Source organism: Eurosta solidaginis, chromosome 1, assembly GCF_040869045.1.
Source record: "Eurosta solidaginis isolate ZX-2024a chromosome 1, ASM4086904v1, whole genome shotgun sequence".
Classification (NCBI taxonomy): domain Eukaryota; kingdom Metazoa; phylum Arthropoda; class Insecta; order Diptera; family Tephritidae; genus Eurosta; species Eurosta solidaginis.
The window spans coordinates 364,065,721-364,081,648 of NC_090319.1; the positions used below are offsets into that span (position 1 = coordinate 364,065,721).

At 37.6% G+C, this 15,928-nt stretch overlaps 1 pseudogene; it reads left to right on the plus strand.

The window, feature by feature from the left end:
* LOC137238169 (band 4.1-like protein 4) overlaps positions 1-15,928 on the plus strand; it is a 325,053-nt pseudogene that overhangs the window by 179,458 nt on the left and 129,667 nt on the right.

A 15,928-nucleotide genomic window follows, 5' to 3' on the forward strand; every position in this document is an offset into this window, starting at 1 on the left:
TGTGTGACTTAAAGTGCACGCGTTGAAAGATAAAATGACTCTTATTAAATCTTCACGAAGAAATTTGTGCAAAGATTGGGAGATATTGTTTATAGGAAAATTTTCTTCCCAAATTATTGATAGCAAATTACCATCAAAAAGACAAGTACTGAAAGTATTATTTTTTAACTTAAGAGTTGTAAAATCTAAATGGCAAGACAGTGTGAGGTTAGCGATACGAGAAGCTTTGCTGTTTTGGGAAAAAGCAAGAATATCTACTCAAAGTGAATATAATTGTATTCCAAAATTTAAACTTTTGTATGGCGAATGGAGGAATATCCAAAAATTTTCTTTCAAGCCTCCAGACAAAAAGTCCTTGATGCAAAAAGAGAAGGAATCTAAGTTTGTTAGTGAACTTGACGATCTTTTTGACATCGCTTCGAAAAATGCGTTAAGTTCAATGAAAACTAAAGAGGACATTGAGTTAAAAAAAAAAAAAACAGAGCGAAAAGGGACGTCCAGGGAATTGACCATGAACTAGCAAGGCAAGAGCAAGCTGAAATTAATATGAGAGGTGGAATCAAATATTGGGGGAGTCAGGTAAGTTTTATCGGCTTTCCGTGACAAATAAGTCTTATTCTGATTATGGCGCAATACAATTTTTTAGCTGAAGAAGTTGGTCTTTATGATACAAGCGAAAGTTGGTCTGAATGCGGCAGTAGTTCACTGGGATGGAAAGCTTTTACCTGGATTAGTGGGTCGTGAAATAGTTGATAGACTTCCGATTATTATAACTAATGGGGATATAGAACAAATTCTACATGTGCCGTCTCTTGAAAATGGTACTGGGAAAATGCAAGCAGAAGCTGTCTTTCACGCGTTGTCTGACTGGGTTTGGATAGTTCTGTAAAAGCTGGTTGTTTCGACACAACTGCCACCAACACTGTTGCACTGAATGGAGCGTGCGTTCTTCTAGAAGGCCTTCTAGAAAGACAACTTCTTTACCTGCCCTGTAGACATCATATAAGTGAAATATTGTCAAGAGCAGATTTTGAGTGTAAACTTCCCAAATCGTCTGGTCCCAATGTTTCATTGATTAAAAGATTTCAAGATGCCTGGCCAAATATTGGCAAAAGCAAATTCTTACCTGGAGTTGAAGAAAAACAAATATCTGATATTTTCAATGTGGATAAATGCACGATAGTGGAGTTTTTGAGATCCTTACACAATTTTACTCGAAATGATTATGAAGAATTTTCTGTACTTTGTTTGATTTTCTTGGGCGAATTTCCAAAGAAAAATATAAGCTTTAAATACCCAGGAGCAATGCATCACGCTCGGTGGATGTCCAAGGCCATTTACACTTTAAAAATATATCTATTTAGAACTGAATTTAAGATGAATGCTTTTAATTCTTCACCGTTACGTGACCTTTGCATCTTCATAGTAAAAATTTATGTGGAGTATTGGTTTTTATTTTAACTTTCTACGAAAGCGCCACAGACTGACTACGCTTATTATGGATTTGTGTGAATTTAGAAATGTAGATGAAGAATTATCGGGTACAGTTCTAGGTAAATTGCTGAATCATCTATGGTATCTAAGTCCTGAAGCAATGGCATTTTCCTTATTTGATGATGAAATTGACTTTGAAATGAAGGAGAAGATGCGAACAAGCATAAATAATGTCATTGAACCGGAAGAAGAAATGCGGCCATCTAAAAGAGCAATTATTACACGTTCGGATGTAACAGACGTTATAAACAAAGGACTGCATCAGTTTACTTGTCCAGCTACAAAATTATTTTTTAATCGATTTGGTATAAGTGTCTCTTTTTTAAATGAATCAGTCTTCGGATGGGAGTATAGAGAGGCGAAAAAAATTGCCAAAAAAACTAAGGTTGTAAATGACACAGCTGAGAGAGGGGTACGGTTGATCGAAGAGTATAACTCCAAGTTGAGCACGGATGATGATCAGAAGCAGGTTATCATACAAGTTGTGTCTGATTACAGAAAAAAGTATCCAAATTATCAAAACCAAACGCTTTCAATGAAGCTTCAGCACGATTTAAATTTATTATTTTATAAATTTTTTTACCTATATGTACATGAATTATTTCTTTTTAAATAAATGAAAAGTAAAAGGATCTAATTTCTGTAATATGTAAACATATATGTCTGTTGAATCACCTTCATATCAGCACCCAAAAGTGGTAAATGGTTTGGTTCATTATTTCAACACGTTTGTGGTACGAATTTACGTTGGTCAATTAAGTCAAAATTTTGTGAGGATTATTTGCTCCATTTCAGGGGGTAAGACCTTAAAAATTTGAAAAAAAATTTTTTTCCATACAAATAAGGGCCACTCTAATGTGCATGCATTAATTTCTCAATGCGCTTTTACTACAAATACTTGCAACAGACGCTACCACAAAGCAGCATCAAATGAATTAAATTCCACACGCTACTAACACAGATTATTCGCTAAATCTGAAACGAAGTAACTAGGCTTTCTCTAGCAAAAAAAAAATCAAAAAAAAGACAGATTAAAATAAATATAAAATACACATTTTTTTACCTGTTCCAACACAGCAACTCTGTATTAATTTATTTTATGTTGCAGACTTTTTTGTAGTTCGCTGGTCTTATCTTTCTTTCATTTAAAAAAAATTTACTCAGCAAATTGAATGCAACTTCATTAGGGCGCCTATGCAATGCAATAACTATCAACACGCACACACACATCCATCCTACATATGCAGGACTTACAATTGACAAGCTAACAAAGTTGTTACCTTTATTTCTTTTTTTTTTTGCAATTGCATGAATGGGCACAACCAAAGCGCCAGCATCAGTTGAAAGTGCACAAATCATTAAAGCAATTCTATGGCAGTGGAGTTAACACAGATTTTTATGTGAATAAGTTTGTAATGTGAAGCTTAACTAATGACGAGACTTCAATGCGCAGTTAGATGACACAAACTCAAATCATAAATAGAGTGAGTGAAGTATGAGTGAATAGAGAGAAAAACATTTCGACTAGGTATTAAAATTATTGTGATTCCGAAAATTTTAGGATTTCATTTGGTGATTTCGGGATCCCGACATCAATCTAGGAACAAAGTATGCTTGCGGCATTAGTTTGCAGAGCGCCTCATCTTCTGCAAAACTTAGCTCAGATGGACCGCTTTCACACGGTTATTAGTTAATAAAAATTCGATGAAATTTCGATAGCAAAGCGATAACTTTTAGATAAAAAGTAATCGATGTATATTTTGATAGCTTGCGGGTAATTCTTCGCTAAATAATCGATAAATTTTTGGTAAATGTCCATAAATATATGATAAAAATCGATAATTAGTGATAAGAAATCAATATATATTAGATACATTTTAGATGTACCCTTCACCTTTAAGATACTATTTCGAGATTGTTTTCGGAATTATTTCAGAAGTATTTCAGGTCTATTTTACAACTAAGCTGGGTGTTTTTTGAAACCATGTCGGCAATAAATAAATAAATAAATATTTCGGGGTTCCTTCGGCGTAGTTTCGAAACTATTAGAGAAGAGCTTGATCGGTATGAAATCGAAAAAAAAAACAATATTGGCGAGCTATCACTTTCTTATAGAAATTTCATCAATTTGTTTGTTTTCCGTTTGTTTTTCTATGTCTTATCGGTTTGCTGTCGATATTTAATCGAGGCACTCCCGCGCTGTCAAAATCTGCTTTGAAGTTTAAAAAGTTGGTGTGTGTCGATAATCGTATAATGTGCTCCCTCCAGTATTTAGCGACTTAGTTCGCTAGCTTTGAGCTTCAATCTGTCGCACAAAATACAAGACAGAACATTATGTTCGATATAAGGCAGGCTGAACCGCCGTAATAGGCTCAGGTTGCAGCATTTCTATTATTATGGAATCGAAAAGCACTCTTGAACGCAAAGCTAGGCAGCAGGGCCTCGTCCCACTGTACTGGGCATTCAGGTTGATGCACCTCTTTTCAGTAAACTCAGGTGTAACTTGTGCACGTTTTGAACGTGCCTTACTAGGCTGATCGCCTCTGTGAGAACTTGCCTTTAATCTTGCAAATTCGGTCCCAGTTTTTGGAAGAATTTTCGTACACTATTCCTAAAAGCCAGCATCTGACGTTACACATGCACTCGCATTGGGCCTGACGTTTCTTTTTTCTTACTAGATGTCTCCCTTTGCACCACAGTAACCCTCACATAACTACGTGTTGCTACGCTCGTACTCAAGGTAGTCTTTAGGAAATATTGTTCTTATCTAAAAAGACTCCGCTTTCTGCATTGCACAAGCGAATCGGCTTTGCAGGGATCCTTTGTTGTTCGGCAGGTATTGAGGGAGAAATATGCTTCCACTGCTCGGTTAGACCGTCAGTCTCAGAGAGCAAATGTGACAGCCGCGTATAGTGTTTATCAACTTTCCGTGTTGCGTTAAGCTTCCTGAGAGCAAGTATACCTTGTTTCACTAAGTGTACTTTCCTGTCATCGATTTTTTGATAGGATTTGGGCTCAGGAGAAATAGTTCCACTACGCTTATCCAAAAAAATAATTTTCGAGCCTGCGAAAAAAAATGGCGAAAATGTCAATTTTCGACCAAAACACTCCCCAAAATCCAAAAAATATATATTTTTTTTTTTGTCAAGAAACTGTTATCGCCAACGTTTTTACAACAGTTTTTTGAAAAAAAAAAAAATATTTTTTGGGTTTTGACCCTCTGGCCATTTTTTTTTTCGCAGGTTCGATATCGGTTAACTTTCGTCCATACAAGTCGACCCAGGTTAGTGGGCGTATCTAAGATGGGATATGGCAATGGTAAAAGTCGATATTTTGAGCTCGTAGTGTGCGCATATCCATGACTCTACTGCTACACTGATAGTCAATTGTGCGCTTTGGTTTTGTGTTCTTCGATCAGAGAACTCCCAAGTATATAGATATTTCTCTCTATGCCGAAACCCAGTTTTACAGATCACCATATTACTATTCGCGGCGAAGTCGATTGACCTCACACCACTTGAATGTTTGCAGGCTGAAATTTTTTGGCTTCCAGATGCATTCCTTGTCAACTCTGGCATTAAGGTCGTCAATCATAATTTTGATTTTATGGCGACCGTCCTCGTTTTTATTTCTTATTTTAGATGAAATCCTTATCCTTGATCCTCATCTGTTGGTGCATAAGTGCAAACGTATTTTGTAAAGAAAAAGCTCGGCTTGATTCATATGACTGCGAGGCTATCACGCACAGCTGCAAATGAAAGCGCTTAAATGGGAAAGTATCTTTCCAACTAAAAAATTTACACCGTGGCTATTTATTGCATTTTCGCCTGTACGAACACGGTAGCAAATGTCGCAGCGCCCCATTGTCCCCTATTGTTTTACCTCATTCATTGAGTTTCCTAAATGACATTAACGTCAGAATTTGCATTCACTAGGAAAGGAAGCTGAAATTTTTCATGCGAGAGTCCGAATATAGCCATATCCTTAAAACTTTTGCCGTTGTTACCTGTTATATCACTGGTAAAGTTTTTTTTTGTTTCGGGGTACATCGAAAGCCCAGCTTACGGTATTTAGATTTTAGTCACCTTTCGTTAAGGGCACATCCCCCTCCCCCCAACCTTTAGTTGAATCCAAAGCTGGATTTCTGTGCCGCTACTTGTAACACCCAAACTAACATTTGTAGTGCAAAAAAATTGCAGCTTGTACGTCTTGCCTTGCCTTGTCTTGTCTTCTCTTAAGAACAAATTTCTTTTGTTTCACACCAGAAAAAAAACTTTAAGTTATTACAAAAGCAAATTGCTAAACGAAAGTGGGTCATTTGGCCATTAATATAATTTGTTTGCTGGTGAAATCTTTTCACCACCCAATGAGATTCAAATGCACCCACAATTGCTCAAATGGCGTTCAGCCACAACAACTCCGGAATCGTTATTAGTAACGAATTGCCAGTTATTTGCATACAAAAATATACACAAATGCACTACTGCTTAGATTTTTAATTATTTTCTATGTAGTTTAGAAGTAGGTGAAAGGGCGATTAAGTGTTTGTTGTTGTTTTGTTAGAATTCGCTTGCGATTTGACCTGATTTTTTAAGTGGTTAATTAACTTTCTGATATTATTTTTTTTCAAGTGTTGTTTCGTACCTGCGAAAAGTGTAGAAAAGGTAATAACTAAATAGTAGTAACGAATGTTGTTGGCAAATTTATTTGCAGCGCAATGATGTAGGGTTTATACTGTACACACATACATATGCATATACATATATACTAGGTAAAAGTTCTACGCTCACGCGCTCAAGACAAAATTAAATCCAAACATTTGGTGTTTACTTCGTCGCGTGAGCAACGAATTTACTAAATTATATTACCTGAATGTGTTATGTAAATTTGAAAATACATTAGGGTAGTTCTATCGTACGAAATACTTTGAGTGTGTGGTAGAGTTGGTACGAGCCCAATAAGACGTGGAAGAAAGGGAAGGAAGAAAGCTAAGGAAATGAAAAAATGCACCTTAACAAAATATCTATTTCGACAAAAGTACTGTGTATACTAGGAGTAACTAAATTAGTGGCAAACGCAGGAAGGTCCGAAGTACAAGGAAGCCGCTTACATGAGCTTCGCATTATATACTCTTAACACGGCGCTATAATTTAAGCGCAAGCGATGAAACACACGAAGAAATCGAACCGCCCTCAATTCGGTGCAACTTGCTAGCTTACCCTGCGGTCTATGCAGAAGTTGTCGCGATCGTTGTGGTAACCCTACCAATATATCTTCTCGCTGAAAAGAGTAAAGCATTATTCTACACCGGAAAAGTGCGAGAATAATCGATCCGACGTTGCCAACAGCAGTGCAGCAGCAGTAAATTGGAAAGTGCAGGAAAGTGGAACAAGAAACTGATTCAAAAACTTAACCCGTGGATGAGCCGACCACATTGAGAGGGTAGACACGGCTATTCTCTTCGCATGTTCTGCAAACAATAAGACGAAGTGCAACCACAATTTTTTCGAATGCGAACACTTCGCCCAACAGAGAAAAAGGATAGAAGAGATACTAAGCGACCAATCCCTGCGCAGTGTCATATTTAACACGGCCAGCCGAATCGAAAATGGGATACGGTCAGCACATAAGTAATGCATATGTTTCATATAAAGCTAGACGATTGGTGCCTCGCCAATCGGTGTGATAGTAGTCATGCAGCTCACGTAGCGTGCATCCGCACCCAAAGAAATGCTTAATGTGCGGTTTTTGGGGGTTAGGCCTTGGTGTGTAGCTCTTCAATGAAGAATGGAGTCGAACAGTCGATGAGTCTCGCAGTGAGACAAGAAGATTTTAAAATCAAGTCAAGACAAGTCAAATCAATTCAAATCAATTCGACTCAAAACTGAAGCCAAGACAATTCCACGTCAACTCAAGTCAATTTAAAGCAAGCCACGTCCAGTCGAGTTAAGTCAAATCAAATGAGGTAACGTCAAGTCATATCAAGTAAATTCAAGTCGAATCAAGTCATGACAATCAAAGTGAAGTCAAATCTAATTAAGTCAAGTCATATCCAATCGAGTCGAGTCAAGTCAAGTTACGTCGAATCGAGTTAGTTCAGTTTCAAGTCAAGTTCAGTTTATTAAAACTAAGTTAATTTAAACATACAAAAATTTTATTAACTGAATAATTCGTGTGCCTTTCTTTCTTTTCATACACGTGTGCGAAACCAAAGCACATGTCAAGCGATTTTTTCCATGATGGGACGAGTTTAGTGCGTAGATCCTAAGAGCGGCAAATACCATAATATCAGCTGAATTTTTATCAAAATTCGTCAATTAAAGTCTGTTTTCTTTATTTTTCATAAATAAGGAAAAACCTCAATAAGTTTTGCAACTGAAGCAATGCAAATTAATCACACCAACGTTTTCGAAAAAAATCGAAAAATTTTACAAAAGTTTCTTATTTTTTATTTAGAGTTTTCTTTTTTTTTTAGTATGGAGCTTTCTAGCTCAATCAACAAGGAAAAAATTATATGTCATTGTGTATAAAACAAGTCTGGTATCAACTGCCTGACAGGATGTTCAATATGGCGGCGCATAGGGCCGGCTATCTTCAGCGGGTGATAGGAAAAGATACAGAATGAGACCGCGATAGTCAATTTAAAATCAGATGATCGGTTTCATTAGTAATTTTGACGTGTATGTAGCAGTTATCGCACATGTCTTATCCACAATTTTGTATTCACTTTTAACAATTTATTTTCAAAGTATTTTTCCATACAAAAAAAATTTTTACACACTTCATATAGAAGAAAATATAAAACACCTTTCGGAAAAATTTTTAAAACACTACACGAGTTTTCGGTCTCAGTTACAGAGTTCATGGAATTGGTTTCTAGAGTGGTAAAAAATAAGAAAAGATGAGTTTAATTTAAAAAATTCATTTACTAATAGCAGTAGTTGCTGCCATCAGGTTCCCTCATATATACATATATTTAAATCCATATTCGTTAAGGTCATTATTCAACGTTCACACTACCCTTTGAAGGTACATCTTAACCAATGCGTCACCAGTAATATTACCGTTTGAGGGGATTAGTATATAAAAACTCATTAATTTAATTCTTATGAGGCACCCTAATGTACATAGTATGTAGGTACATGTAAAAACTCATGTTGCAAGTGCCAAGCGTGCACAAATACTTAAGTGTGGCATGCACCAGTTAGCGCCATTGCGGGCGCTAGAACTAACTTCTCTAGGCATCAAATTAAAATAAAAAGCGACATACTTGTACAACTAGAAACATATTTATGCATAATCTTATATATAAACATACATCTATTCCACATTAAGAAGTGTCCAACTTGCTCACATAAGCAACGACCTGTGAAAATCTCAAGTTAACAATTGTTTGTGAATTTTTCTCACGCCATGAATTTGCACACGAAAAAAAAAACAAAAAAAAAAAAGGAAAAACGTAGTAATAAAGAATAATAAAATATCACGAAAAATTATTACAATTACTTGCGTAGCTAACGAGGGCGCGATATACATAAGTGCTAAATTATTATAAGTATTTTAGTATTTTTGAAACAAAAGAAATTGTTTTTTTTTTCCTTTGAAGAACTAACACAAATGATCAAATCTTGCGCTAAGTGGGCAGTAATTTAATTTAACTGTACCGATGTAAGATATATAAATCTAAAACTTTAATTTTGTTACATTTGAAATTTTCCGATTATACATAAATACAAGTCGCCTAAACATACATAATTGAGTGCATTGTACTTAAAATATTAAAGCAACAAAAAGTCGATCATTTCTGGGTTGGGTGAGAAAAACTTTTTACAGTTCTGCTACATATTTAGCAGTCAAGCAGATTTTATACTCAGCATGCTTTGCACACAGAGTATATTAACTTTGATTGGATAACGATTGGTTGTACAGGTATAAAGGAATCGAGATAGATATAGATTTCCATATATCAAAATCATCAGTATCGAAAAAAAATTTGATTGAGCCATGTCCGTCCGTCCGTCTGCCGTTAGCACGATAACTTGAGTAACTATTGAGATATATTCACCAAATTTGGTACACGAGCTTACCTGGACCCAGAATAGATTGGTGTTGAAAATGAGCGAAATCGGATGATAAACACTCCCACTTTTTATATATATAACATTTTGGAAAACACAAAAAACCTGATTATTTAGTAAATAATACACCTGAAATGCTGAAATTTGACATGTGGACTGATATTGAGACTCTTGATAAAAATTAAAAAAAAAAATTTTAATGGGCGTGGCACCGCCCATTTGTGATAAAATCAATTTTACACATATTATTAATAATAAATAAAAAATCGTTAAACCTATCGTAACAAAATTCGGCAGGGAGGTTTCCTTTATTATAAGGAATGCTTTGAAGAAAAATTAACGAAATCGGTTAAGGACCACGCCCACTTTTATAAAAAAGATTTTTAAAAGGGTCGTGGATGAATAAAATAAGATATATCTTTGCAAAAAAAAGCTTTATATCAAAATTATTTCATTTCCCAAGTGGATTTGTAACAATAAATATGAAAAACTTCAAATTTTAAAAAATGGGCTAGGCAACGCCCCTTTTATGACTAAGCAATTTTCTATGTTTCGGGAGCCATAACTCGAAGAAAAATTAACGGATCTTAATAAAATTGGGTACACAAATTTTCCCTATAACAGGAAATATTTCTAGAAGAAATGGACGAGATCGGTTAAATACCACGCCCGCTTTTATATAAAAGATTTTTAAAAGGGCCGTAGACGAATAAAATAAGCTATATCTTAGCGAAAAAGAGCTTTGTATCAATAGAATTGTACTTCCTAAATTGAATTATAACATTAAATTGGAAAACACTTAAATTTGAAAAAATGGGCTAGGCAACGCCCCTTTTTTGTCTAAGCTATTTTCAATGTTTCGGGAGCCATAACTCGAAGAAAAATTTACATATCGTAACAAAATTGGGTACACATATTTTCCTTATAGCAGAAAATATTTCTAGTAAAAATCGGCGGGATCGGTTAAAGACCGCGACAACATGGATACAAAATAGGTTAAAAGGTTTAAAAGGGTCGTAGACTAGAATAATAACCTACAACTTAGCAAAACATAGTTTTGAATCAATTTCACTTATCAAGTTTTACTGTAACAGGCAATGTGGAGAAATTCTTTTTTAACGGGCGGTGTCACGTGTTATGTAGAAAAGTAACTTATCTGAAATGAAATGTACAACTGAAGCTCACACTGAGTATATAATGTTCGGTTACACCCGAACTTAGACACCTGTACTTGTTTATTTTTTTTTTTCTATTCACACATGTGTATGTGTTTTTACGTAGTTCTTATAGCTTTAATCTACTCACGCTCATGTTATTCTGTGTTGACATTTCAAGTGTATTGTGGGTTTGGCCAAATCAAAATTTTTTAGTTTAGATTTTAAGTATTTGCCATTGAAAAAAAATATTTGTACGGTAATGAATATATTTTTTTCTTTGTGGAAGTAGGAAATGCTTTATGCACTGACCTGTCTATTTAAGCCTCAGTGCGAGACTCTCCGTGTGTAGGACGCCCTTCTTCTATGAAAGAGACCAACTGAAACCTAACCTCCCACGGCACTAGCAAATATCCATACCTGGAACCGCGTTTAGCATTACTTCGGGTACGGGTGCGCGCTACGTGAGCTCCATGGCTACTCTCACGGTAATGGGCTAGGCATCCGCCTTCTCGTTTACTGATAAGTATATGCCTCACATACAGTGCAGTCCGTATCCCATCTGTCTTTTCGGCAGGTCATGTTATTGATGACACTGTCCGGGGAAAGGTCGCCAAGTATCTCCTCTAACATCCTTCGCTGATCGAAAAAGTGACTGCATTCGAACAAGGTGTCGGGTACTTCGTCTTTTTTCCCACAGTACAGGTAGCAGGAATTATCAGCCTTGCCCATTCTGTGCAGCTATTTGTAGAAATCAGTTAAAAGCTAGCTCTCCGTGTTGTAGATTGAGTTCCGAGATTAGTTCCCTAGTCCACTTTCCTACGGTACTGTAGCTCCACTATTCTTACTAGCGTTGAATCGACTATTCTCGCGCCCGCATGGCTACAACAGCTCTATTCGCTTAAGATCCGTTGTTGTTGTTGTAGCAGTGCTTCGCCCCATAGGTCTGACCAATCACAAATTGTCATCAATGTCCTCTAACGGGAGTCCGAGGAAACTTGCTGGTGGACCATAATGGGAGAGGTGTTAGAGGCGTTTGTTCCACATTACAATTGAAGAGATGGTTGGTGTCATGTGGGGACTCATTGCAAGCAGGGCATACATTTTGTATGTCAGGGTTGATTCTGGATAGATAAGAGTTTAACCTGTTACACTATCCAGATCGAAGTTGGACTAGAGTGACTCGCGTTTCCCTAGGGAGTATGCGTTCCGCTTCCGCAAGTTTAGGGTATTGCTCTTTGAGTATTGGATTCACCGGGCAATTGCTAACGCAGAGGTCCAAAGCCTGTTTATGGAGTTCACCAAAGATCTGCTTATGTTTTTTGGCTTCATACGACTGTGTTCTCAGGTGCCGTATTTCCTTATAGTGCTTACGGAGGTGACTCCTTAAGCCCCTGGCCGGTGCTGGTTCATCAATCAGTTATCTGTTGGGATGCCCGGGTTTCTGGGTATTCAACAGAAACTGTTTGGTTAGCATTTCGTTAGTAGCATTAGTATTCTCGCCTCATTATGTAAATGGTGTTCTGGGACATATGGAGACAACCCGTGGGGGTTCTGAGGGCAGTATTTTGGCAGGCCTCTAGTTTCTTCCAGTGGGTAATCTTTAGGCTTGGCGACCATATCGGAGACGCGTAGCATGCAATCGGCTGGCCAATTGCTTTGTAAGTGGTAATGAGCGTTTCTTCATCTTTTCCCCAAGTACTGCTAGCAAGAGATATGAGGATTTTATTACGGCTGTGGATTTTCGGTACAATTGCAGCTGCATGCACAACAAAATGTAGATCCTGATCGAAAATCAGACCCAAGATTTTGGGGTGTAAGACAGTCGGTAGCGTAGTACCATTGACGTGGACGTTCAAAATGGTCGACATTTGCGATGTCCATATTTCAAATAAGGTCGCCGATGATTTAGTCGGTGATAATGTCAGGTTTCGCTGGGTGAAGAAACTGGAGAGATCAGGGAGGTGGCCGCTTATTTTGTTATATAGCTCATCGATCTGTGGGCCTGGGCCTGTGGCCATTATTGTGCAGTCATCGGCGTAGGAAACGATAGTAACTCCTTCTGGTGGCGAAGGTAGCTTTGATATGTAGAAGTTAAACAAAAGTGGGGACAGGATACCACCCTGTGGCACCCCTGGTTTAACTCTTCTTGGTTTAGATATTTCGTTTCGAAATTGCACCGATGCCTGCCGTCCACCCAGATAATTTGAGGTCCACCTTTTAAGACTAGGGGGAAGGGTATACCCTTCCAGGTCTTGCAGTACCGTACTACGGTTGACCGTATCAAAAGCTTTTGATAGGTCTAGCGCAAGGAGTACTGTTCTATGGTGGGGGTTTTGATTTAAACCGCAATTTGTCTGGGTGCTAATGGCATTTAGTGAGGTGGAAGTGCTGTATAGTTTTCTAAAACCATGCTGATGAGAGGCTAGTGGCAAATTTGCTTGAAATGGGGCAGTAAAATGGCTTCAAGCGTCTTAGCTACTGGCGATAGGAGGGATATCGGGCGATATTACTCTCATATGTTAGCTGGTTTCCCAGGCTTTAGTAGCGGGACCACCTTGGCCATTTTCCATTTTTCGGGAATGACAAAGGTGGAAAGAGAGATGTTGAAGACATGTGCTAAATATTTAAAACCCTCATTTCCTAAGATTTTAGGCATCGGCATGGCTATGCCGTCAGGGCCCACCGCTTTAGATGGTATAGCTTGACCGATGGCATCCTCAACCTCTTTGGCGGTGATGGTACTTGGGGACGCGCTGAATTTATGTTTGTGTGCGTGTCTGTGGGCCCTCCGTCTAGCTTTGTCAACCGTAGAATGCATTATATATTGTCGGCAAAAGGCGCTCGTGCATTTTTTCGCATCTGGCAGTACTTTATCGCCAAAGGCGATGGAAATTTTGTCGTTGTGCTTGGACGGATTCGACTTTGCGATGGACCAAAGCTTACCAATACCGGCAGAGAGGTTACAGCTTCTTAGATGCTCCTCCCGTTTCGCCCGCTTGGGTTCATCCACAAGCAATCTGATGTGTTGGCTCATGTCCCTTATTTGGGGGTCGCCGGGATCGAGCTGTCTTATAAGGTCACGTTCTCTCGCTAATTTTACGACCTCCGTCGCATATTGCTTGTCGCATATTGCTTCTCTTTCCTCAGCGAAAAGATATAAAGTTATGTATCCCGCAACGACCACGACAGCTTCAGCGGAGACCGTGCGGTAAGCCGAAGCTATTCGCAGCGCCCCTCTGTGTTGAACCGAGGTGAAGGCGATACGGTTCCTCCGGAATTTTATTGCGTTCGCCCTGATTTGTGCTCCATATAAGAGTATAGAATCCGAGGCTGATGCAAGCAGTTTCCTTGTGCATGGCTTTGGATCACCTGTATTTGCCATTAGTCTACTTAAATTCCATATTGTGCGTGCATCTCTTTCGCAGGCTCCTCCTATGTGATCTCGAAAGGTGAATTTGCTGCCTAAACTCACTCCCAGATATTTGGTTGAAGTGAGTATTTCTATTGGCTGGTCCGCAGCCGTCACATTTTTGGTAGTGGGAATCCGTCCCTTTGCGAGGATGACGATCTCCGTTTTTACTGTTGCTAGCTGGAAACCATAATCAGCCATCCACCTATTTACATTACGCTTGAACTGGCTCAAGTTTAGCTGTGCCAGCTCGCAGCTTGGTGCTGTTATCACAGCTGCTACGCCGTCTGCAAAAGCAACGAGAAAGGTGCTTTCGGCTTGTCCAATCGAAGAAGACTGTCGTAAGTAATGAATAAAACAAAATAATTGTATTTTTCTTATAAAGTAAGTATAGGGTGAGTCACAGATTTTTCAAATATTTAACTTCCGGATAGCCGTAGCGAACGGCGACGGTCTTTAGACTTGAGCTATTTTACGAATAATTTTACGATTTGATAGTTTCATTTCTAAGTACAGATTAGTGCTCGAGGGAATATGTGGGCTCCACATAGCTAATGATGGATTAAGACCGCCCTCCTATATTTTTCTTTTAGATTTCAAACCATTTTTGCAAGAAAAATTAATAAAATTTAAAAATTTGCATATTTGAAAGTTACAAAAGATTTTAAGTCATCTATATCATCAATATCAAAAATGATTTAATTATACGTTTTTCTTTTATTTGCAGATAACGGTCAACAAATCAGGTAGTGAAAGGAGAAGCACAATCAAATCGAATTAAATGAAATTAATTATACAAAAAAAAAAAAAAAAACATTAAAGCTGAAGAGGCTAATTAAATTTTAAGCCATCAATCATATTACTTAGTTGAACTTGTGTGAATCAACTCAGAAAAAAGGAAAAGTGATCAAAAATATAATAATTTTAAAATTTGTGAGTGTGTAATAAAAATAAGAGAAGATGTGTAAATATAAAGTTTTAGTAATCAAAGTCGTAAAGCTAGCAAAAAAGTGGCATTAAATTTCGATGTTAAATCAGTTGTCAATTTTTAATTGTGTTTGAGGTAGAAGCAGTTCAGCTAAAAACAGCAAAATGAATTGCCTTTGTCGACCTTCGCGGATAATGTCCGTAAGGATCAATCTGCTGGACGAAACAGATTTCATACACGAAGTCAAGGTAGGTGTGAACACATTTTCCTAAAATATACAATATGCTATATTTAATACCTTTAGATAAATACAAACCATTAGATATGAAAATATTTGATATTCGGTGAAAAACAAAGTATCGAAATTTCAAAACTGAATGAAAAAAAAAAAAAAAACACCGAAGAATTAATTCCAGACACGACCAAAACATCCTCATACATAATTATCCTAAAACAAGTAAGGAAGGTTAAGTTCGGGTGTAACCGAACATTACATACTCAGTTGAGAGCTATGGTGACAACATAAGGGAAAATAACCATGTAGGAAAATGAACCGAGGGTAATCCTGGAATGTGTTTGTATGACATGTGTATCAAATGAAAGGCATTAAAGAGTATTTTATGAGGGAGTGGGCCATAGTTCTATAGGTGGACGCCATTTAGGGATATAGCCATAAAGGTGGATCAGGTTGACGCTAGAATGCGTTTGTACGATGAAAGGTGTTAATGAGTATTTTAAAAGGGAGTAATCCTTAGTTCCATAGGTGGACGCCGTTTCGAGATACCGCCATAAAGGTGGACCAGGGGTGACCCTAGAATTTGTTTGTACAATATGGGTATCAAAAGAAAGGTGTTAATGAGTG